This window comes from Pipra filicauda, unplaced genomic scaffold (genome assembly GCF_003945595.2).
Source record: "Pipra filicauda isolate LSUMZ 115617 unplaced genomic scaffold, ASM394559v2 scaffold97_size2427393_pilon, whole genome shotgun sequence".
Taxonomy (NCBI): domain Eukaryota; kingdom Metazoa; phylum Chordata; class Aves; order Passeriformes; family Pipridae; genus Pipra; species Pipra filicauda.
The window spans coordinates 1030434-1053180 of NW_024105175.1; the positions used below are offsets into that span (position 1 = coordinate 1030434).

A 22747-nucleotide genomic window follows, 5' to 3' on the forward strand; every position below is an offset into this window, starting at 1 on the left:
GGCTCGATGAGCTGTTTTCCTTTTCAGTCTGCTGATACATCAACCCAACTTTTAAAGATGCTGGAATGCAAGGATATATAAATGAAAAAGAAGTTGCAACTAGGTGAATATTTAGGGTCAAATATATATACTTTAAATAATTAATAAATAATTTAATGATTTATAAATAATGACTTTCTATATTTAATCCTATTTTATAATCAGATTGTAAATTCTTTATAAAATGCAAAATTATATTTTACTACAAAAATACCTTCCTGTTAAAAATCTCACATGTAAAAAATATTTTTTTAAAGCACCTATGACTTTTGATCTTGATAATTTTTTTACTGTTGTTTCAACAATATGAAATATCAATTGTAAATAATATTTTTAAACTCTATGGTAACATATTAAAAACCTATCATTGCCAGAAAATGTTTTAATATTCTTTAGTGCATCCACTAAATAGGTCAAGAATAAATAGATTGCAATGCGTAAAGATGTAATTTAACCTGAGTTTAGCAGGACATTTATATGTATACACCTACACATATATATATAAAAAAAAGGAAAATAAGGCTATACAAGACACAAACACTTCTCATTTTCCCAGAAAAACATATACCAACGTCTGCCAGGAAACAATTTCCATAGAAGGTGTTTACTTTACAACATTACTGTCCCTAACTGTTGTTATACAAATATTTTTGCTTTTTTTCCAAAAGATTTAATTGCCAGAGTAAGGGGATTATGGAGGAACCTTGGCTTTCTTTAAAAATCTTAACATTTTTATATCGTATCTGATAGCTTGAGCTTGTACAAATGCATTGATTAAATCTGTTTGACTTTTGTAGTCACCTGGATCTTAACAAGTACACTTGCAGAAGCTGAAACAGCATCTTCTTGATGCTTGGGTAACTGTATGTCCTCTCATATTTCTGAGGCATTCTCTGATTGCATGACTACCACTATAAATGAAAGAGAAGCCACAGTCAAGCCCTGGATCCCTGATTTTCTATATTGCTTAACTAGCATTTCATTCCCCAGCTCCATTTTGGACTGCCCGAGTTAGATGGCACTGTGACAAAGCTCAGAAGTGGCTAAGTAGAGATCATTTCAGATAATACAACTGTACTAATCTAACCTCAGTCTATCCTAAACAATCCTCTGACAGCACCCAATCTTCAAACACCCATATAGGCCTTCATGGCACTTGCTAAAGAAGGCAATAAATAACTTCAGTCCTCCCTGGCATCTGTGACATACTCCCTATGCTATTTTAGGCACTTTTAACTGGAACAAAATGAGTAATGAGTAATAACAACATCTCAGGGACTCATGATACTGAAGACCGCTCTGGACAAACTGCTATAGAGCGTGGGCATGGTTAGCTTGCTCCAGGTGTCACCAGCCCTGAGATCCCAAAGCCAGGCAATGTTGGGATCACTGCCAGTCTCTAAATAGTATAGTGGACTTTGGAAAATGAGGCTTCTGTGTTTGTATGCAAATCTAATTAGTACATAATTATTCATTATGCCAATTTTCCTCAGCAGCCAAGACAGTTTACCATTTACCAGGTCATTAATGATATGCCTGATAATCAAATCTAAGTTGTTTTTAACTGTTCCTTCTAAATCCCTGAGCATTAGAATATCTGCAAGTTTTGATGCTATTGGGGACTACTGAAAATCCACCAATTAAATAATGCTCGGTATGTTTCTTCAGTTCGTTCTAACAGCTCATGTTCCTATTCATTTTATACTCAGACAATTGTCCAAACTTTTCGGCGTATTCTAACAATTTGCATATAGGTCTTTACAAACCACTTTAAATCAGAGTAAAATAAAGCAATCTGAACCCCACCGAAGTTTTAAATCTTATGTAACATTTCTCTGTGCACTGAGTGCTTGGCTTATCCTATGTGGTAAGCACTTATGTCTGGGCTTAGCTTCACATGAAGGGTTGTACTGGAACTAATGCACCTACTCTTAAAACTCAGAATATATAACTGGATTGTCTGAGTCAAAATCTCAGTTTCCTCAGGGCAGGGCCATTAGCCATTCTTTCTGTGAGACTTAAAAAGGAAACATTTACTTATATGCCCATTTTTCCTCCAAGTCTGGTTTGCAGCATGCAAAAATTGCAGCTCAAAAGTGACATGGTCCCATGGCAGAAGCACAGACAGCCCAGCTCCACTGTTTATGGGGCCATCTGGACTCTCTTTTGGTCCTCTCATGTTAAACACACCTGAAGGGCCTTGATGAGTTAATGGTTTTCAACAGGTTACTAAAGAGAAAACAGGGAACTTACACATGGGCAATGTTCTAGCTTGGCACTTACCAGCAAGGTCTCCTATAGCACCAATAAATTTCTGCAGAGACCCAGTTAACAGGCTTGGGGGCTGCTGGTTTACTTTTCATTCAGCCTATAATTGTATTATGTATGAGATAAAATTAGGGAAAAGTAAACACGAATCTCCAAAGACATGACTCTAAACAAGTATTTTGCCATGCTTTCCTACAGGGTTTCTAGAGCAAGCAGCAGTCACAAGTATAGAGGCCATGTTACTGAGAACACAGTTGCAATGGGCAGGGCACGTCTCAAGGATGAAGGACCACCGCCTTCCTAAGATCTTGCTTTATGGTGAACTTGCCGCTGGCTGCCGCATGGGAGGAGCCCTGAAGAAAAGATCCAAGGACTCCCTGAAACAACATCTCAGCCTTGGCCATATTGATCAACATAACTGGTCTACTGTGGCCTCCAATTGGGAGGCCTGGAGACACACCATCTATAACGCAGCTGTCTCCTTTGAGAACACACGCAGGATCACTCTCGAGGAGAAAAGGTAACGCAGAAAGAACCGTGTATTGCAGAATATACCACCTAAGGAGTCTTTCTGTTGTGCCTTTTGCAATTGGATATGTCTGTCACATATTGGTCTCATAAGCCACCAGCGTGCCTGTATCAAATGTGGATAGAGCCTTCCCAAATCTTTGTTCACGAAGCCTAGCCATGAATGAAGAAGTCCTACAGGGTTACATACCTGGGACTCTTCATCTGCCACCGCTGGGCTATCTGCCTCAAGACACAGGTGCTCACTATCTTTATTACTATCTCCCTGAGTGCCTTTTACGGCTGATCCTTGCAGGTGTGGTTTCCTAACTCAGGTCTCCCATCTTGAGGATGTGGAAGCCTACAAAATCAGTGGCTGTTTTTTCTAGTGTAACTGTCTCCTGCTTATTTAGAGAAAATAAAGTGTGACTGTGGCTGAGGTGAAAGTCTACACAAAGGGAGGTGTTCCCTCTGCAGTTTATAGTCCAGTCCATGATTTGAAGCTGTTGTTCCACACTTCTAACACGTCTGGTTTAACTCCATTAGAAAAAAAAGTCCATGACGGAGTTATTGGCTCTTGGCAAGGTAGTGAGCTGTTCAACTGTCCAACTTTCAACAAAGTTTCTCCACAACCTGCGCCCCCCTTGCGGTTCTCAGGAGCTGTGAGATGCTCTGAAGATGATGAAGCGTGGTCGTTCACAGGTGTTGGGGAACTGCACCATCTGTGCTGCTAGCAGCCCTCATTTGGGGGCAAGACTGTGTCCATTGCAAGTTCTTAAACAGGCTGTTATTGGGTAAACATAGTTTGGTCTTTTAAGCCTGTGAGACCTTTAAGTCAAAGGTTTCTTTAAGGAAAGGCTGAAAGTTTATTCAATGTCAAAGCATACTCAAGATTTTATCTGTCTCTCTTGCAGAGGAGCAACCGTCTTAGCCACTCTGCACACAGACTGCCTTGCTCCTGCCTATCTAGAGAGCCAGAAATGGACTCAGCAATACCCTGTTCACCAGTGCTTTTACGCAGAGAGGAAAGAAACTCCTTCAAAAGTGGTACACGCTCCTCCTACACTGCATCTCTTAGACAATTCACCTATTCAAAGGGGTGTATCAGGTATGATGCTTCATACTTCACTGAGTGGCTGGTAGCCCAGTGTCTGATGATGAAGGATGGCCTGCCTTAAGAACTCAGGGTTTGGCAACCAAGAGGAGGCTGAGAGGAACTGGCTTGGAGGAACTACTGGGCTGGACAGCGCTATATTCTTATGAAAGAGAGGGCAGCATGTCATACCAGAGTTACTGAGTTGGAGGGGGATACTATGTCTAGCAGTATAAGTTTCCATGTCATTCATGATTCTAGTGACCTGTAGAAATGTGTCAACAGGTCATTCCCAGGCCACCTGGAAGTGCCCACTGGAGGCAGATGGGAGAGGTGGGTGCACCTGAGGTATCATCTGCATTCAGAGAGCATTGAAAAATCTCACTGAAAACTGTGTAATAGGGAGTTTCCCACTCATGGCAGGAGCTAAAAACCTGCGAAAATTTGTGCAAGCACTCCCAAGAGCAAGGAAGGCGTCCATATTCTCTCTCAAAAATATAGGTTACTTATAGATGCTGAGTAAAGAAAAATGTAAGTCATTAAAAGGACTGGCAGTGGGCACTTAGCACTGACTGCACTCCTAAGTGTCCCAGCCGAATAGTTCTCTCTTGCTTTTTCTACCCACAGAGCAAGAAAATAAGAGTGGTTTGTTTGTTTGTTTGTTTGTTGTTGACAGCTGCAAGAAAAACAAAAGGGTGGGGAAAAGCTCGATCCCAGCCCTCCTTACCTTCTTCACAGAGTGAGGTCTGGAGCAGGGAGAGCTCTCAGCAGGGGTGAGACCAGCAGTTTGGGGACCAATGGCTGGGCTTGGGGGCAACAACAGGAAGCAAGAACCCACTGCCTCCCTGCCCAGTACAAACACATACAGACTTAACCTACAGCTGAACTTTTGCCCTTGAGTGACCAGTGCCATTAGGACGCAGGTCAAAAGGTTGCAGGGTGACAGAAAATGGAACTTTATTGAATGAAAGAGAAAATGAAAAAATTCCTTTGTTTGCTTAACTCTGTGTGGTTTGTATAGCCACTGTGATCCCATAATGGAGTCCAGAGTGAAAAAGTAACTTGATTTATCACATGCAAAGAAAAAAAAAAAGGAGGGGGATTTTACTAAGGAATAACCAAATAAACAGTGAAAGACTAACGTACTCAAATCCCTGAAACATTAGAATAAATGTGATTTTAATCAATAAAAGTTGTTTTATAGATATGAGGCAGAGAAAGATTTTTCATTCTTTGGGAAGAAGTGTATATTAAGAACACTAGTGTATATATCAGTGTGTATTAAGGACACTAGTGAGGCATGCTAAAAGAATATTCTTCCTGTATGAGTCAAAAAATGTGCACATATATGAGCATCTGGCCTAAAAATATTTTGGTTTGACACATGTTTGAGTGCCAAAATCATAGTTCTATATGTATAATCCATCTGCATTTATATGCAAATGCAAAAGTGAGATATTTGAAATCTGTTTGAGGAAAGAACACACGTCTGGATAAGTAGAAAGAAAAAGGGTAGAACTGATGGGGCTCTGGCTGAATTGGAGGTTCCAAATGAACTCAGCTAAACATAACCTGAAATCTCAGCACATTTGGTGTGCCTGATGTGCATTTGATTTTTTTCATTTCTTGACAGAATGTAGTCCATCAATAATCTGTTTATAACCAAATGTTTTAAAATATTGGATTTTTAATATAGTGGCATATTCTCAATCAGATCCAAAGAGTTATGAGGTTAATGTTCTAATTCTGAGCCCTCTCACCAATGACATAGAAATCAGTGGAGGTAGAGCACAAGAAATCAAACAAAGTCCAAATCTATGCAAGGTAGTAACATTTAGGATATATAGATACTCCCAGACCCACCTAAATTAAAAATAAAAGGGTGTTAAAGACAGATTTTTATTGAATTAAATGGTTCACGATCTTACGATCTATCTTTTGAAGCACTAAGGAACAGACTCTGTCACTTGTGGCATATGTAACTGCTGTGGGTGAGATGAGTGGTACCGTACTCGATGTGTGCATAAATACTACTTCAGGGGCAGGAGACTGAAAGGCTGCTTGGCAGGAACAGGGCATCAAAAGCTGGCTTCCCGCTAGACTCTCACATCTCTATTACTCTGCCCCCTTCCTTTTCATTTTCTCCTTCCCTCTTCCTCTCCTTTTCATCACTCAGTCCACAACCTACATGGCTACAGCAATTACATCTACGTCCTCAGTGTGCCCCACAGCCTTTTTTTTAATCCCTGTGGACAACCAAACCTTCTGGCCTGTCACTTAGCTCCAGAGTGACATTCTCTGTAGATCATATCTCCAAGGGTCCTCATTTCCAGAATGTGTTTATGTTTTGCTGATTCTTTTTTGCATTGTATCACAAACACAGGCCTTTCTTTCTCATCTGTATAGCTAAAACTCATATCCAGACTAGTTTTGGGTGTTGCAGTCACGTATATCGCCTACTGCAGTATCCTGTGCTTTTGTTCCTGAAAAATGCAACCGTGCTCTCATCATATCTATTTGGAGTGCTACTGTCAAAATCGTTATCCCCATCTGTTGCTTTGAGTCTGACATAATTCTCTTTGTCTCTTTGTATTGTATCCTCCTTCTCCACTTTAACAAATACACTACTTTTCCCTATTCCCACTTAAACGACTCTAATAGTACCAAAAGGCTGACTGCAACCTCCATTAGGAGTTATCAGTTTCCATCATCTCCTTTCCAATTTTCAGACATGAGTTTCCAATTTTCTATCTCTCTTTCCACCTAGGTGTGGGAGGAAATCCCCATTAATGCATGCAAACCTGCTTTGTTTTCTGACCTCAAAAAGTCTATTTCATTGACCAGTGCTATTGCAGTTTCCTTCAGCTCTTCCATCAGGCTGTCTGATTCCATCTAGTGTAAGCACTCAGACTCCTGAAATCTTCCTTTTTTTGTTCTCATTAGTACAATGCCTAAAGCAATGGGGTCCTTATTCCTGCTTAAGGGTTTTAGTTTCCTTGGGTAAATCAAATAAAAATTATTAGTAATAACTTTCTTGGTCAAACAAAGCTAAATAAAGAGTAACTCCATTAACTCTAAGTATAAAGAACCCATGTTTATATGAATAGTGAAAAAAGTTTCTCTTTATTTTACTTCTACTCTTCACCTACGAGGACTAGTAATTGCCATATGTTTCCCCTTATACTCCTCAAGATTGTAGAAAATGTGGTTTTAAGAAAAATATAAAAAAGAAAATGTGTAATGAAGTCTATTCATGTGCAATATTCTGAATGAACTTTGAGGCTGTGGTGAATTAAATGTCTATGAAATCCTTATAATGCAACTTAAAAATAAGCTTGTTTGTACACAAAATCTTGAAGGCACTGTAAATTTCTTTTTTTCATTCAATGTGTTTTCTTCTCACAAGTATAGTTAGACATATCATAATTTACTTTTCTCTTTGAAAACATTGAAAGGTGCTTTTAGGATCATGAAAAGAATCTGAAAGAAGAATTTTGTATTTTGTAAAGAAAGCTTGGTTCTAGCCTAAGATCCTTTATGCCAAGTTTCAGTGAATATTTTCAGCCAATACACTTCCTCTGACAATTTTTAATGTTACCAGACAATTTGGCTACATGGTACTGCTATCAAAATGCTAAAAGAAAAACTCAACAATTCATTGCATTGGGGAACTAGGTGGCAGTAGACAGTTATTATGACTTTTAGTGTTGTTTATGTTCTGTAGGTATTAACATGTTTGGAAAAAGGGAATAAAGGATGGTAATAAAGGCAAGAATTTTTTTGGTGGGTAGATGGATGATTATGCTTCTGCACACTGGCAGAGACAGAAAGTAATTTGTGGAAGGCATTGTTCAAAACAGAGATATTTTGGGAGCAAAAGTACTGTGCATTGTATACCATATGTCAACCTTTTAGGAGGTCATGCCAGAGAGGCAGAAGAAATTTTGGAAAAAAAACCAACAAACCCCTCTACATTTCTTTATCTTCAACACCTCACCAGGAATCTGATGCCTGGAAAATATGAACCTATCAATTAAACTTGCCTTTCTCAACCATAATGTCTGCTAAACAATGTAGATGGATCCTTAAAAAAAAATCTGATTTATTTCGTATAGTGATAGAATGTTTCTGCAGCTATTACAGAAGGGAATGCAAAAAATATTGAAGACAGGGTGGAATTCTTCTGAAAGCAACTAACACCTCTGCTTGGTATGAATTAGATGATTCATTTAGACCAAACAGATAACATTATGTATAAGACTTGTAGGCAGTTGAAGTTAAAGATTATGAATCTCATTCACAGAAACTACCTACACTTGTTTTGGCACTCCTCACTGTGCATGCAAAGAATCAGCCTCTGACCGCTGCCAGGAGCATCACATCAGCAGTCATGATGTTGAATGCAGGCAGAATGCGTTTATACAAAAGCAGCAAGGTGATCCCTTTTAATATTTAAAAAGCTCACTATTAAGTAATACAGATAGTTTGAAAAACAAATACACTCCTTACAAAAACAGGTCAAACACTTTTCAGATATTTGCAAGTGCCATGTGCAATCAGTCCATAGCTTCTCTGTGAAAAGTGCCAGCTTGTTCTGGTAGGGCAAGAGAGGGACTACTGCTGGGAAATAACTAAGATGCTCCCTCATTTAACACAGACCACAAAACAGCTGCCGGATATGAATGCCTTTCAGTCACCATTGATCAGGAATTGATTAAAATTAGTGACCTAGAAATAAAAGGCTTCATAATAAAGAGCAAATTTCCTATACCATTCTGCCTTCAGTAATGAGAAATGCAACTGTCTGCCACATTTAACTTTCAGCTGTTAAATACAGAAGAAATAGAGGACCTCAAAGAATGACAATATGAAAACAAACCTCTAAAACTTCAAGAATTTTTCTTGTTAAGTGCTTTTTTTTTGTTTGTGTTTGTTTGACAGCTTCCTCACCACAGTTGTCAGTTAGGTGTTTACAATGTTAGGCAAATGTAGGAAACTAATATTTTGTTTTCCACACTTTCTCATAAAACCTGGCTTTACAAATGGTTTCTCTATCCTAAACTTCTTATATTACATTAAAACCCAAAGAGAGGGTGTGCTTTCAAATGCTAGGCTAAAGCATTCATGATTTGGATTCCAGTCCTTGGCTTTGGAAGAACTACCTCTTGGCCTTGGCAAGCTACTTGTATTTTCTCCATCTCAAATTTGCACTTAAAAATGGAGAAAAGTAATGTTTCTCTATTCTGGGAATATTTTGAAATTATAGTCACAGGTAACTGAAAGACACTCTGCTATGCATATACAAATGATCAATCTGACAATCTTATTGGGCTTTTTTGACTACCTAATGTTTCCTTTGAAGGTTGAGCTGGGAATACAAGGCTGAAATGTAAGATTTATGGATATCATTTTCATACTTGTGGTTCTTAGAGATAAAAACAAACAACATTTCCCTCTCCCCAACCACTGAAGAAAATGGGTCAATCGAAAATTATCACAGTGACAGGTTTTTCCTTTCATTAAGATTACAAAACACTCAGCGTTAGTAGAATTGTACAGATTTTTCTGACAGAATTAATTATTCTGAATGATTAGTTTGTTATGCTCCTTGCAGGCACTAAGTTTGGAAGAGGAAGTGCTTTGTCTTTCAATTAAAAATATCCAAACAGCTCTGTGGAGTCATGATCTGAGAAACCAAAACAAGTCCTTAACCATAGATAAATGAAGGTTGGCTGATCTCAGTTTGTAGAAAGCCAGAGGAAGCCCTCTGCTCTGACCCCATGCCCTCTGGCATCACAGCTGGTGCATGAGCACAAAGACAACTTGGACGTAGATGCTGCTGTGGCCACTTTACACAGACTAGATTGTAAATTTGTCCATTTATGAGTGTCCTGCAGGGTTTCCCACCAACTTGGAAGACAAAGCAAGAGTTGAAGCGAACAAAGCATATCCATAAAAGCTCCTCTGATTGCCACTATTAATAAAATGGAGGCCATAAACAAATTTACTGTGTACTGGGTAATGTTTCCTAAATGGGGGAGCAGGAAGCAGGGGATGCTTCCCTGGAACTGAAGGAGGTGTGTGTGCTACACAGGGTGAGTGTAGAAGGTATGAATGCGTTATGAAAAATAAGTCTGCCTGATGGAAGTGTTTTCTTTTAGACTTCATGCTACTGGACTGTGGACAGGAATTTCATATTACCTGAAATCCCAAATCCTCTTGGCAGAAGTTTGTAAATTTGCATTTGCAGCATACGTAAAACAGACAGGTTTGGATTTCTGGAGTGGTTTTTTTTCTTTATATAAATTCAGAAATGGAAGAGCAATTTTGAAATTGTCCTGCCATGTATCAGTATACTCCAATGCACTTCAAGGTCCACCTCTAACTTGCATATTTTTCATTTTTATTTACCCTTTCTAACAATAAGGAAAAGATACTTATTGATTATTGATATCTAATAATGCCAAAGGCTATTATTAGATATCATCCAAAAATCATAGCAATTTTATACAAGTGGCTTAGTTTTGAAGGAGCGATTGACAGGGAAAGCTACATTTCTTTCAAAATGGCAAGCCCAGTGGTTCCTTCCCATCCTGTGTACAGAGACCGGTTCACACAACGGTTTCACTTATAAGCCATAGGGCTTCATGAATTTTCCAGGACTCTCTGCCCTGGTTTGCTATTCATGATAAGGAGTTCTGCAAAACACTGCAGAGGTCAGTAAAGTGGGGAACAAAGCTTAGGTGGAGGTGATCACACAGTAACCTTTTCAGTTGTCTTGAAGCAAACAGTGTTTGCCAGACCCTGTGTCAGTCATGCACCCATTCTGCTGTAGTCCACCTTGTATTGCAGGTACCCATCTGGAAAACTTCACTGCTTCCCAAAGCTGATATGTGAAGTTAAATACATTGATTTCTGACTCAGCAATGAAGACCCAAAGCAAAAAAACAGTGAATACTCCCAGTGTGTCTACAAGTCAACCAGGTCGTAAGGAATATCTCTGTGGCCCAGCAGTGGGATCTTCCACAAGGGGCAAAGACCTTTAGGACACCTGTGATCAGTTCCTGGAAGCGTGACCCACCATGGAACACAATGAATGCCAAAATCACAAGATATTAGAACACAAAGACACTACTTGTGCTGTAGCTTTCTGCATTGCACTTGGATCCTCTTACAGATAAGAGTATTTTAGGATTTGGAAGAATATTTATACTGAAGAAAATTGGATAACTAGCATGGCACTTAATCTCCCCAGGGTACCAAGCATCAAATGTAGCAGAGAGATCCAAGTGGATTTTCTTTTTTTTTTTTTTTTTTTTTCTTAACTTTAATTACTGCCAGGTAAGTTCTAGGCAGAAACCGGACACCTAGCTTAGCTGGAATTCATGGTCTGGAAACCACTAAGAAAAGCCAATTCCTGTGTTTTACATCTCAAGCCTAATATCATGTGGTCACACTCTGTCATGCAGTAGCACTGACAGCAGTGCAGGAAATAGCTTGGAGAAACACCCTCATTCTGTTTCACTTGGAGCTCATTTGTTCTGAAACTTCCAGTGGCAAATTATGGTGCAGTTTTAATAGGAGTATGTGTCTAAACTCATACTCATGTTTTTTCTGCAAACATGGGTTAGAAGATCTCATTTTTCTCCTCCCACACATGCAATCTCTGCCAGCTTCACAAACAATGACCTGTATTCATGCACACTGTAACTCTGTTGACATCATCAGGCTACAACAGAGATAAATTTGGTCCAGTGAGACAAAGTGCTGCAAAATAGTTTGAATTTATCTTTTACCTAAGGCAAATGCATCTGGAAACCTATCATACTTTCATGCTGACACACAGAAATGTCTTCATCATTATCAGGTGATTGATTTTCCTACACATCCATGAGAGGTTTTTTTAAACAGATGTTTAAATCACAAATGCAGTGCATGATATTTTGTTCCCTGCCCAGATAACTTCTTACAACTGTTTACTTTCGCTGCACGTGCAAGTGTCCTGTGCTAAAACACATGTGTAGTTGACTGTGGGGTTCATTTGTAGCAGGGTTGCCCACAGTAATTGCTAGCCACTTTGGGGAGTAAGCGAACTACAGCTAGAGTCCACGTCCTCCAGACAAACTGAGACAGCATGGTACATTACAAAAGCTCTGAAACTAAACATCTCATTGGTAAATTAAAAATTGAAATGGGGGTGTGTGCCTAGTCACATATTCTTCCTGCTCAATTTCCATATGTGGTGAGGAAAAATATACCAGAAAAAGAACTCAAACTTTAGGAGACTAGGTAGACTAACAAATCCCTTTTGTCCATATCAGCTGAGAAAAGGTTGAGATGATGTTGTGCCCAGGCAAGTAGAAAATAGTGCATGGCTGAATCCACGTATTCCATTACCACATCAAGCTGGGCCAGGCTAGCAGATATGGAGAGAACTGCAGCTCAGCTCAGAGCGAGGCAGTGATATCAGATAACAGCAGTACCTGTACTGCTGAAAAGGTGTATAGAGCCTATCACAGGCCATTTTCATAATTTTCTCAATTGGAAGGGACCATTTATTTCATGAAATTACCCAGAATCAAAGAAAGTTTGCGGCTGTCTTGACATACTCTAAATGTGTCTCACCAGTGCAGAATAGAGGGGAAGGATCACCTTCCTTGGAGTGCTGGCAATGTTCTTATGCAGTCCAGTACACTGCTTGCTTTCTTTGCTGCAAGGGCACATTACTGGCTCATGGTTTAACACAGTGTCCATTCAAGGCTCTCTGGTCCTTTTCTGGAGAATTGTTTTCCATCTGGTTGGCCCTCAGTTTATACTGATGCATTGTGAAACTTGAGGTTCTTGTCCGCTCATTTCACAAGCCTGTCAAGGTTCCTCTGAGCACACCAGTCTGGTATATTATCTATTCCTTCCAATTTTGAATTGCTTGTAAACTTGCTGAGGGAGAAGTTTGTTTCATAATCCCAGTAATTAATAAAGAACTTTCAAAATTTGCAGCACAATTGATGCTGTCTCTTAGTAGATATCTGCTCATTTGTGAAGATGATGTGTGTGTCACCATACTGAACTTCTCAAAGGCACTGGTATCTTCATACTAGTAATTGTGTGACAATGACAGTGAATATTTCTTCTCTATTTGGATTAAAAATGATTGGATGGCCTTTGTTTGAATTGTGTGGTATAAGCAATTAATGGACTAAGTTGTCTATCACACAGATTATATACTGGCTAGGAAGTCAGTCTCAAGAAAGTTGTTGGTATCCCCCTACACAGTCAAATCTACATGCGCTATGCAAGACTAGCATGCATAGAACATACTTAGAAAAACTGAATTATATTCCTCATTGACAGATTCATCCTTAAGATGTACTTTATTCGAGCACAAAATATGTTTAGAGACAAAGGAATCCTGGCAGTTGCCCAAAATCTATGCTATTTTTCTTCACAAAACAGGTAACTCTGTGATGCCTCATACCTTGTGAGATTAACTCTAAGAGCCCTAAATTTCATGATTTAAAACCTCAATACAGCTTTCAGATGCATAAAACCCCACTTAGCTCCCTGGTGCTTCTTCTACAGACTAATTCTTCAGGACTGGGCACGTGAATGAGATTGCCATAAGAAGAAAATGGGGAAGAAGACCTTGTGCTCTTCATGGCTAGAAGCCATCTCTGACAGACAGGAAATTTCAGCATGACAAGAGAGGAGCATGCTCTGAAAAAGAGCAGATAATGTTTTCTGAAACTGTTCAAATATTACGGAAAGCACAAACTTCTCATTTGATTAATAATCAGCCTCTTCAGTAACCTTTCTTTTGCACTTTATGGCTGTGTAGTGGGTTGGTTTTGGATTTTTTAGGCCATCCTTAGCAACGGGGGTCAGAAATCTAAGGAAGTATTCCACATCATCCTTTAGCGTAACACAACGTATAAATAAGACAGTGATAAGAGAGCTCGCTCTCTTCTCTCTTCCAGTGGCTGAAGGTGACAGGTCTCTCCGCAGACGGTCTTTGCCTGTATAGGCCAGGGCCTGCCTGCTCCGACTTGCCATTATCTCCAGTTCCCTTCGGGAGCTGTGGGGGAGTTGCTTGGTGCTTTCCACAGTTCTGTTGTCTCGTTCAGGGAAGTATTTAATTCGTTTTTTTGTATTTATTCGCTAGCTCTCTACTAACGGGTATATTTGGAGGATATTTGTTTTTAGGTTTTTTATCCCTGTTTCCCTCTCCCTTTTTTCCTTTCTTTTTTTCCCTTCGGGAGCTCCCTATCGTGTGTACAATATATTCAAATTGTATATATAATTGTAATATATGTAAATATATATTTTTTTGATGGAATTCTGTTTGTTCAGGTTTTTCCCTGTGGTTCATTTTTTTTTCCCTCGCTTAGGAGAGCGGGGGTGGGGGGAGGAGACAGCTTGGACTTGGCCGGAGTGCCAGGCCAAACTGCCACAGGCTGGAAGGAAATGAAGGCGTTTACACTTCTGGTTCTTTGCATGCCATCTCAAAGGGATGCTGAGTGATGCAGTATACAAACCTCATTGCTACAGAGAGAATGAGTGCTTGAAAACTAAATCTGCCTATCAATACTTTTGAGAAATGTCAGACTTGGAAGTAAAGCTCCAAAGGGAAAAAAATTACCCACATGCTGACAGATCAAGCTTTCATTTTCCATCTGCTGATGAGAAATGAGGTGAAGGGGGTAAGTTCTTGAGAGATGGTTGTATATTGATCCTCTTCCCGAGGAAAGGAAAATGTCGAGCATGACAGTTTCTTACCTTAGCTTGCACTTCTTAGGTACAGAAAGTGTTAAGCAAGGTTTCCATATGAATTGAATTGTAGCCCTTGAACCTTGTGGCTCCCTATGATAAATACCTCTGTGTATACACCCAAGCATGGATTTAGATCACCTGTTTCAGTCCCACAAGCCTATCTAAGCCCATGCTGCCAGCTTCTGTGTCACAATCTCATGTATTCACAGTACAACTCAACAGCTTCTCTTCTGCTTAAGGGACTACTCAATATGGTGTTTTCTGAAACCCAGAAAAGCGTGTTGGTGTTACTCTGGACTTTTCTGGAAGGTAGTAACTTGGCTTCAGTCTCCTCCAAGATGTTCTCCCATACACCTCTTGGATTATTTTTTAAACCATCCCAAGAACTTGGACATCGTGAAATGTCTACCCTAACACCAAACCAGGGGTTTGTCAAGCATATCAGTGAACTACATTTTTCGAAGTCTTGGTTCTGTAAAAATATTCTAATCTTCTAGTCTCTAGCTCAAAATCTGATCACGTAATTTCTTCATGAAAACTACATTATCACGATTAAGAAAGGAAATATTTATTTAAAAGATATTTCTAATAATGCTATTAAGCTAGAATAGGCCAAAAAAGTTAGAATGAAATCATTAATTAGAGTCTATTTTGCTAACACTTATGGTCCCATTAATTTCAATAGAATTACATGACTTGGTGAAATAAGTAAGTTTTTCCTGAGGTAAACCTTTAAATTAAAAGTTGATGGAAATCTTGATATGGGGAACTGTTGATTGAATTTGAAATATGTAGCTCTGATTCTGGACTAATTTTTTTTTTCTCTAAGACTTTTTATGCTTGCCTACATATATTTTACCTATCAGAAGAGAAAGGAGTGTCTCAATTAGAATAATTGAGAAATATTAGTATATTTCTATGTTTCAATTCTTTGCTCTTCATAGGAAATAACTGATTGTTTTAATGTGTTGGGATTTTTAAAAAATAAAATTAAATTACTGTAGAAAGCTAAGTAAAAATATTTGATGTATTCTTTTGAATTAGGTAAAGTTAGATTCTTATCTTCTTTGTGTTGTTTATTTTTTGGTATATTTGATTTATAACATCTACAAGCCTAGATAGCGATGGCAATCCCACTGTACTGTGCATATGAAATCCTACTTTCAGGGGAGCAGAGGGTAGGTTTCATGGCCCCTACCAACATCTATTATATGCACAAATGTAAAGAGGTACATTCCACAAGTGTAGGCATATTCCTGCGCACAGGGATGTGCGTGCGTGGGCACACTTGTTCATTCACATGTGCACTTTACCCTCACTTTGAGAGCCTGATATGCAGTGAGAGAATTTTACTCCCATTTACTGACCTTTCTGAGAAGTGAAGGGAAAGAGAGGAGGGGGAAGCATACACACCTGCAGTTTACTTCCTTTAAAGAGATGACTTGAAGATAGTACAGATGAGATAGAGGAAGAATACTGCCTCTTGCCAGGAGCTTTGTTCAAAATCTATACAGTACATGGCCTCAGAAGCTGACTGGGAACTGTTGCCATTGAAATGAGGAACAGTATTGCTGGAGGTCATGGAGCAGGGAGTGCAATTGATTAGAGGGATAGATGGCAGCAGGGAAAATGTCAGTAACCAATCAGTCTGCTAAATAACCTTTCCTCCAGATGCATATTATTCTTTTAAAGCTGAATTTGCGTTCAGGTGTTTTAGCTTAGGCACTGGAAGCTGAGTGACTGTGTGGGAAGATAATTTAGAACAAAGGATTCATGAGATTATTTATTTAGCATGAAAAATGCCTGCTTGATATTTGAAAATGTAACTACAAGGGAATCTAGAAATAAGGTGAGAGAAGCAGAACTTAGCTAATGTTTATTGGTGATAGGTAACTGATTATCATTTAAAGGGCATTCCAAGTCCACTGATGTCAGCGGTAGCTTTTCAGGAGAAATTTAATTGGGTCTTTGGTGAACAACATCAGTCTGTGGAGATTGTTTCAACAATGTAATTGGATACTTGTTAGGACAGTAGGCTCCTAAATAATTGCATTATTTATGACAAGCCACATTTATGTCTGTTATAGTATGACACACTCTGTATTTCTCTTATGAACCTCACTGACAGTTTTAGTATGTAAAAATTAAGACAAGGCTATTTTAACCATGTTAGAGATAGATGCCCTGTTGGCCTTACTTCCTTCTGTTTTTTCTTTCCTCTGTAGAGAAAAAAATATACATTGCAGTATGCTTAAATTTAACTCATCACTTATTCTTGTCACATATTTCTGTATATTGTCATTCAATCCTAAAAAAAAGCCCCAAACAAACAAAAAACAACTCTCTTTTGATAATGGGATCTTTTTCAACAACAGAAATTCTTTCTTCTTCAAATTCTGCTTATGCTGTACTGTGCCCTGATTCCTACTAATGTGGAGAAACTCACAGTTCTTTTATGATCTAAAGTAGATCTGAACATTTCAAAGATGAAAACTGCATGAACAGCAGCATGGAGTTCCTGGCAGAAATTTCTGTTCTCAATATCCTCTGTCAGGAGAAATGTTTTCAGCTACAAGATCAACTTATGTTCGTCACAACCGAGGAGTGAAAGTGCCTACTCCCAGATGAACTGCAGTATTCTGCAGATGTGATTACACTCTTTTAAGTGGCATGAGAGTTTCGTTGGTTGTGTTGGTACCTTGTATTTGCACTATAAAAGTTTAAACCATGAAGACAAGTTACAGTGTTGAATTTCAAATGTTTTTGATGGACTAGTGCATATAAATGTCTTAATTCTCTCATGATTTCTGATAGAATTCACTCTGCTAAAAGCTATTAAGTCAGACTGAGTGAAAAGTAGTATAAAACATACAGTACCATGTTACATCACTGTTTTTGACATATTGCACGATTTCAAGACCATTTTGGAAGGCAGGTTTTAATTTCTTCTAAGTCCAACAGCTGAACATATTCTTTGTTATGACACAGTACTGATGTTCATGTCAAAGAAAGATACTAACATGATGGAAAACGTCAGAAAAGACTTCCGTCCCCACACTAGGAAGGATAAAGGTTACACTACCAGGATCTGTCATGCTCACATGTAAAAATAGTATTAAGACCTTGAACTCCCACGTTTGCTTCTTTTTTATCATAAGAATTCTTACAGTAGAGTAACAGCTGAAGTAATCTTTGAGTAGTATTTGTTGAAAATTTGATAGTTCTGATAATGATGGATTTCCTCAGTGTGAGTACACATATACAAGAGAAATTCTGTTGTTCTCACATCCTGTTTTGTACAGTGTTTTGTTATCCTACAGCTGACATCTGGGAAACACAGTAAGTAGCTGATATAAAAAATTATCAACATTTTACTGTCTTTAGCAACTATCCAGAGGCACACATCTTTGCAATCAAAACCAAATCTCTTATTTCAGCTGTGATATACAGCATTAAATCTCCCTGTTGCTGTAACCAGGAGACAAAAATGTGCTCCAAGCCTTTTTTTTTAAAGAGTAACACACTTCAACAATCAAAGGGTGAAACCATCTAAAAAGTTACATTGAACTGCATTTAAAATCACTGGTTTGAGAGTATGGGGGGGGAGGGGGCAGAGGATATGTGTGGGAGAAATCCCCTTAACTGAAAGAATTAGAAAAATGGAATGAATGTAAAATTCAACAGTTTAATTGGATCCCGAGGAATTATCTTGGAACCTGCAAACTGGCTTCCAAACCCTGCTAACTAACTTACCTTCATCAAATGCTTAAAGGCTTTCCTCACATTGTCAAAAGCATTTTAAGCAAGCACAGCACTCAGCTACATACCATGACAAATTTTGCCTGTAGGCTATTAAAATGGCTTTAAACTAGTGAGGCGTGCTCTTAAAATATATATACATATATACTTTGTACATATTTCATCCTGAGCTGTCTTCCTCCTCCCTAGCTGCTTTCTTTTTGGTTTTTGTTTCTGGTTACTTTTTTTTCTTTTTTCTTTTTAGCCTTTATATCTTTGGAGTCTAGCAGGGTTATTAATTAATGAACTTGTGTATTTTCTGTCTTTAGCTGCTGAAGACTGAGGAACTGTCAATCAGCGGGGACCCTCCTGAATTAGGTGAATGCTGACATTTGGCAAGTGTCATCACAGTTGCCTGCCCATGCCCTTGTAATGCTCTAAGCCAGTGACCCTTCCCTCTTTGTCACACATTTCAGGTAGCACTCAGAGCTCATTGTGTGCAACTGAGGTCAACCGCCAACCAACCAAGTGCTCTGTCCTGCTTGCACAAAGCTTTCCCTGAAGGCAAGAGAAAAGAATAATAAAAGGGGGAAATGGCCTGCTGAGCAAAGACTCTGAGTCTTTTATAACAGGAGGTCGTTTTTGATTATAGGAAGGAACCTTCAGTGGCCATGGAAACCAAAATGCCACACAAAAGCCAGAGGGTGCTTGGGAGGTAAACAAGATAGATGAAAGGTGATGGTGCTTTTAATCTGCACAATCCATGTGCTTAGGTGGGTGACTTTAATTTAATCCATGTCTGATTAACCCTCTCCCTTTGTTTACAGCATTATAGGAGTTTTTCTCCTATAAAATTTTTAAACAAATGTTAAAAAATTCCAGGAGAGGGCTGGTCACCACAGTGTTTTCATCCTATTCACCCCCCTAATGTAATCATGGATGTTCTCATTATCCACATAAATGCCTAATCCTTCTTACTCCTGCTAAGCCTATCCTCAGTGCTATATTTTTGAATGAGAGAGTGAAAGTTCTTATACAAATACAAATTCTTGTGACTTTCTTTTTCAGACATCTAGTAGAATGAAATAACTGGAAACAATGGCACTCAGTAAGGAAAACTTTTTCATTGAGAAGCCTTAGAGCAGTTTGGTTTTGATTTGGTTGAGTTATGAGCCCTTGAAAACTACACATCGTACAAGCTTAGATATTTTTAAATAGCAGCAGTGGTTTTAATGACAGCTGAATGTTCGGAAGGAAGTTGTGCTGTGCATGCGTGCGTGGCTAATTTACCTACTTACTGAAAAATATACTCAGGGGTAGTGCTCTGAATGAACCCTGCCACATTCAGTTTGGGTTGACTTACATGACTGAAAACTCTCTCTGATGGCTGCGCAAAGTTTTCCACAATAATGACATTTTATGGATGAGATTTTCAAAAGCCAGTCCCAGGTTAGGAGAGCGGATCCCATTCAGACAGGAAGGGGAAGGGAACTAAAAAAAAAAGGCCCAGGGGAATTGGTATTCCTATATCCCTTGGGTTTAAGGGGCACATTCAATAAAGACAGGTATTTAAGCACTTAGTCTCAGTGTCACTAGAGTATGAGCTTTAAAACCTCTCTGAATATTGTTCTGACTCCTGAATGAAAACAAAATTCTAACCCATTCAGTTGGGCTTGCTTAACAGTCTGGAGTAAGACAAAGATGCTTCAAAATAGTATTTGCATGAAGAACTCCCTAAGCTCACTGACTTCAAGTTATCTTAGCCCTTCCCACCATACAACTGTGCACTGTCAGAAGTTTGAATATTACGTATAAAATAAAATGGTAAATGTCAGGATATGGGGCCTTCAAGGTGACAAATCAGCAATTATGCGCTGGAGGTGCTTTCAGGATTAGCTATCAAATGTTCAATTTGTTTTCAAGGGCTTTGTTAAGGAAAAGTTTTATAACTCCTGATCATGAATCTTTCCATAACTGAAGCTTTTCAGATCTTTCGAAGGCCACAATTATAAATTGTTCTGAATCTAATATTTTGAAAGTTTCATGGCCATTCTCTTGGCAGAGGCATTGATCCTATGCTTGTAACATATGTGTGAATACAACGGGAAGCAAGGAGCTTTCCTTCTTCTCTTCCTGCTTTTATCAGCATAAAGATTGCCCAGAGCTGCTGTGGTCCATGCTATGAGGATTCAAATTTGAATCAAACTTGCTTTAGACTTCACACAAACTGGTAGGCATCTTTCAAGGAGTACTAATCCTCTGAAAAATTTGTTCTTTTCCTAAGTATGCTCAGGAAAATGTTTCAGGATTCTCTGCAGTGAACAAAATTTGATTTGCTTCATCTAACCAACCCGAGGATTATTGTTGACCATATATTGTGTCACACTGAAGCACTCACAGCACCATTCACATAAAGGAGCACAGAAAAAACGTGAATCCTTCTCTAATTCTGATATGGCAAAACTAAGCTTAGTGTGCTAGTCTATTTAATGACGACCTTGTGATCGGTACTACTGGTTGCATTTGTAGAATTCTGGCTTTTGACAGAGACTGAATCAAAGAGCCTGTGAAATATTTCTCAGATAAGTACGTGGCAGGGCAAGATCAACTGAGTTGGACAGAAAAGGAAAGAGAAAGCTTTTTCTAGGATTTTGGCAGGTTTCAAAGGACCTTCCACTCATCAGTCATAGGATCACATTCTTGTTTTTGCTTTGGAATTTTGTTTGGTCACTTAAAAAAGGTAACGAATGAACAGAAAAATCAAAGAAAGTAAGTGGTGGAAGCACATCACATAAGGTGATCAATATCTTAGTCTGTAAAGATAAAATATGTCATAACGTATGTCATTTAGACAGCAGATCACTCAAGAAATTGAGGATAATGACTGAACGAAAGGGAAAAGATTTTTTACTGACTTGAAAGGAATGGCAACAGTACCAAGACTGAGAGCATTGCTATGAGGATGAGGAACTGAAAAGAAAGGTGATTAAGTGATATTTAAGATTTTGCTTACATTCCTATCAGAACTTTTGGGCCATTCGTGAGTGTTTGCAACTGTTTCCACTTGTCTCCTTTGCCTGCTTTAGCAACAACATTCAAACCCTCCACATTCAATAATTTGAACACATCAGGGTGAATGCATTATTTATTACATGCTTCACTCTGCTGGAAAGGTCCCTAAGTTGCAGTGGGATAAACTCAGGATTCCGAAAAGGACCGTTTCTCACTGTTTCTCTCTTCACTGTGTGATTGGAGTGTGACATCTGAATCCAGACAAATTGCTGCGATCCTAGAAATGCAATCAGACTGCTTGCTGCACAATAACAGAAGTGTTATATGGCCAAACTAGGCAAGCCAGTGACCACCATGAAATCTATTGACGTTTTTCCTTAGACTTGATGTGGATACTTAGCCAAACCTCTTTGGCTGAGCAATTGAGCTTTATCATACTCCTGTCCTCTTCTCCCAGCTAGAATTATAAATACCCTTATATTTATGCTAGTGCAACACCACCTACTAGGAGGCTGGGGTAAGAAAGCTAGCTCTTTTAAAAATTAATGAGCCTTGGAAGGAAATGAAGCTGAGAGCGTATGAAAGCATATGAATTTCTCCTATACAGAAGAACCAGCATTCATTAAACTGTAACTCTACACTGTTCAAAGCTCCAGTCCACTTCAGCAGTAGATTAGTATGAGTAAGGACTATAGAGTTCAGGGTATGTGTTTTTCTCCTGCCTGGAAAAATATATTACTGCATGTGTGGATAATAAGATTAGCAAAGACATTTGCTTTGTCACAGAGACATGTCCATACCTGTGCATTAGCTGTAATAAAATGGGGGTTTGCAACAGTCTGAGAAAATAGGAGATTTATATCTAGTGCTAGATTTGGGACCCTTTGCAATGGTAGCAGTTGTAAGCATAATCCTATTTTTACACTGCTAGATGATGGGAATCACATGAACTGAGCATGTTTAGAATGGCAGTCTGGAGTTTTTGGTACTAGCTAATATTAAGAAAGCAGAAGAGGTGAAAATGGATGTTTTTACAAATAATTCTATTAAACGAGATACCTTTTAATTGTACTTTTATTACTTTTTTTACTTAAAAATATTAAAAATGTAATGCCTTCATAACCCTCTTTTATATGCAAAGAAGTGGAATACTATTGGGAACCAATAGACTGGATTATTCACAGATATATTTTTCCAGCTATGATCACATAACTTAGATTTTTGTACACGTGGATGTTACTTATTCTTCTCGTCCACCAAAAATAGTCTCAAAGAATTCATGTTCCAGGTCAGAATGCTAAAGAAGGACATATTGACCTGGAT

The 22747-nt window shown here is 38.7% G+C and overlaps 1 long non-coding RNA gene across 1 annotated transcript in view; it reads left to right on the forward strand.

Moving 5' to 3' along the window:
- The first annotated feature begins 2804 nt into the window (after positions 1-2804).
- LOC120322501 overlaps positions 2805-22747 on the forward strand; it is a 57921-nt gene continuing 37978 nt past the window's right edge. The window contains exons 1-2 of the long non-coding RNA XR_005562258.1: positions 2805-2827; positions 3729-3922. This is a non-coding gene — a long non-coding RNA (uncharacterized LOC120322501). The remainder of the gene's footprint in view (positions 2828-3728; positions 3923-22747) is intronic.